At 32.8% G+C, this 3,403-nt stretch overlaps 1 long non-coding RNA gene across 1 annotated transcript; it reads left to right on the plus strand.

Annotated features, from left to right (window-relative positions):
* Nucleotides 1-271: 271 nt before the first annotated feature.
* On the plus strand, nucleotides 272-1,286 carry LOC122195900 (uncharacterized). Its single transcript, XR_006186944.2, has 2 exons — nucleotides 272-886; nucleotides 1,019-1,286. It is a non-coding gene; the product is annotated as an uncharacterized LOC122195900 (long non-coding RNA).
* The last annotated feature ends 2,117 nt before the right edge of the window (nucleotides 1,287-3,403 follow it).

The raw sequence follows: 3,403 nt of genomic DNA on the forward strand, positions 1-3,403 counted from the left end.
AGAAACCGCAAAGTCATGTATCATGAACTTGGAATATTTCCGGGACAGTCTCGTAACGAATTTAAACTATTGGGGGTTGTTGGGTAATTTAACTAACCAAAATAGGACTGATTTGGTTAAAATAAATAAAAGGGAGAGACTGAAATGGCTTAAAATGAATTAATGTTTGATGATTATACTAATTTTGTTAAGAACTCTCCATGGAGGGGTTGTTTTGTTTAAAATATACCAAAGTTTTGGGGAAATAACTCGTTTTGAATAAAAGGGCTCACCAGAGGGGTTTAATATGTTTATTTTGAAAAATCAAAATGATTTAGGGCTTTTATATAAAGGAATCTCGTTCAGGGGCTGATTGTGTTTAAGTGGTCCAAACTTAATGAAATTAGGGCTCATATGCCCCCGTCCTCACTTATTGCTCGGTCAAATGAACGGGATACAACGATGGCAAGGAACGAAGGCGGACGAACGCAGAGGGGGAAAAGGGAGTACGAAGGATCGCATTTGGTTGATCGATTTCTAGAAGGAGGTCGTCTCCAGGGGTCGACGAGGCCGAAGAACGAAGATGGGAAAAAGCAGCGAAGCTTTCTTCCTGCTCCGATGGTGATGTGCGAAGGGGGAAAGGGAATCGGTCTGCCTGGAGCGATGCGAGCAGCAAAAACGGCACAACCGAGGCTTCGATGGCCGCTGCTCGATAGGAGAAAAGAGAAGGTACGAGGGTGAGGCCAGAAGAGTGTTTCATCGGTGTCAGTGGGTGCAGCGATGAGATGTGAGGTTAGCTGCTCCAATGGAGCAATCAAACGACGAAAGAATCTCCGGTGAGGCATCCGACGACAGTACAAGCGGAGAAGGGTGGTGCGATGGGGCTATTTACGATCGGTGGTGACAGGTGCGTGGATAGGGCTGCTTCAGCAGCTCCCTTGTTCTTCTTGTTTTTTTTTTTTTTTTTTTTTTTTTTTTTTTTTTTTTTTTTGACAGAAATCAATTGAAGGAAATGGTGTTTGGTTTTGATGTTTGATAGGGGGAGAGGCAAAAACAGATTGGCGATCTTCAAGGGGGTGTTTAGGTGGTTCAGTCGATGGAACAAATGGAGAGGAGGGGTCAGGGCGGAAGACAAACATTTCAAGCGAGGGGGCCCAAATTAGAACTTCAAAACAAATACTTATTATGATTGTTACTCATTTATAATACATGCATTTAAATGAGAGTCTTTAAATCATTGTCTGTTTATACTTATATTTGTGATTGATTATGTTAATAGAAAAATATTCTTTTAATAAAATATAAAAGTAACTAATTTAGAGAGAAAGTTCTATAGAAAGGCTACAGTCTATTAATATTTGTGTTTGTATTAAGTATTAAAATATATTTTTTTATCACAACTTTTCTTATTTAAATTAAAAAAATTATCATCCAACTAAAAATTAATAAGATATATAATAGTAACGTTTGTTATCAGCAATCAATAAATTAATAAAATGTATATAAATAAATAAACAAAGTTTTCTATAATTATATCTAAAGAGATAAGATCTCAAACCCCCTTTCATATTTTCTAGATACTTCAACATAATTTTTTGTGTTCACTAGCATAAGCTTTTTATATTTCCAAAAAGCTATTGTATTTCTTGTATAAGCATAGAAGGTATCCAAATCACAAATAACAAATCTCACACTTTAAACAAACGAGAGAACTCAATCGAAGTTCAAACATATATGTAAATTTACATTATGAGAAGAGAGTGAGAGAGTTTGGCTAACTTGTGAGTTTATACAAGGAGAATTGTAGACGGCGAAACAACAGAACAAGAGTTGGGCTCGTCAAGACGAGACTCGAGAGCATGGATGACTAAAGTGAACGGCATGACCTCTACGCGTTGAATGGAGACGCCGTCTTAGGGTTTGTTAGTTTTTTTTAGATTTGTTTTCTTAATTTTTAGTAGGCTTTTAAAGAAGTTTAGTAGATTTTAAAATGGCTAGTATCTGTTGGTTTTTTTTTGGATAAAAAGAGTTTACATGTTTTTCTTTCATATTACAATAGAGATAGCTTTCGATTTAAATATTTGAAGTATTATCTTTGTTGATTTACTTTCTAAGTTTTAAACAATTGTATTTTCATCAAAATGTTGGTTTCGTCTGGAGTAGTGTTGGTTATCCTCTTATATTTTCTTCAAGAAAACTCATTTTTGGATATAGAAAAATAGGAACAGTTGTTCTAAGTCTGAAAACCTGGGGGCCATGGCCCCTTAAAGGTTCCGCCCCTGGGAGGGGTGTTCGTGGTCGCTATTTGTCGAAGAAAGAAGGGAGGAGGCTGGTATGGTTGATGATGTTTACCAATATACCTCTTCTTCCCTATTGCAAACGATAGAGTGAAAGAAACTTACAAATTTGCTGTAAAATAAATCCCTATGATTTGTGTACCTTTTGGGTGGTTTGCAACCAATGTTTTGGGTACAATGATTCATGTAGTTTAGTTGAGATTTAAGCAAAGTATATATATATATATATATATATATATATATATATATATATATATATATATATATATATATATATATATATATATATATATATATATATATATATATATATATATATATATATATATTTGGATTTGGTATGTATTTGTGTATGTATGTATAAATATTATGTAAGTGTAAGCTTGTATGAGAGGGAAGGAAAACGTGATGGTGAGGAATTTTGGCTGTACATTAACTATTGATTGCTTGTACTTTGTGATCTAAGAATGATCTTGGATGGTACCATGTATGAAATTCACACTCTATGTGCACGTTAAACAATCAGACAATTTCAAAGTCATCAAATAATACTTATCAATTACTACTTTATATACCAACAAATATTAGGATTCTTTTGACATTTTATAAACATATATGAAATCATATTTTTGGTCTGGATGTATTATATCTTTATAAGCTATATATAAGTTGATCATTTAGCAAGTTATAGTATTTTTGTTTAATCATTTCATGAGATTTAAATATAAAAATATATAAGATGCATATTTACTTATTTAAACCTTTAAAGCATAAAAACTACACAATACATATGCATATTTGTTGAAGAGTTTAGGAAACAATTCTTTTATGCATATAATGTATATATGCATATGTTATGAGTTTCATATATATCTATAGGGAAAGGTTATATGGAAAATAAACAATTAGGGCAACACATGTTGGAACCAATGAAAGCATGACAACACATCACTTTGGAATAACTACATAAATAACTTCCATAATACATTGCTTATGAATAAAGAAATGGACACGTGTCACTTGATCATTGGTTCCAGCATATGTTGCCCTAATTGTTCATTTTCCATTGAACCTAACCCTATATATATATATATATATATATATATATATATATATATATATATATA

The sequence above is a fragment of the Lactuca sativa genome, chromosome 9, assembly GCF_002870075.4.
Source record: "Lactuca sativa cultivar Salinas chromosome 9, Lsat_Salinas_v11, whole genome shotgun sequence".
NCBI classification, from domain to species: Eukaryota; Viridiplantae; Streptophyta; class Magnoliopsida; order Asterales; family Asteraceae; genus Lactuca; species Lactuca sativa.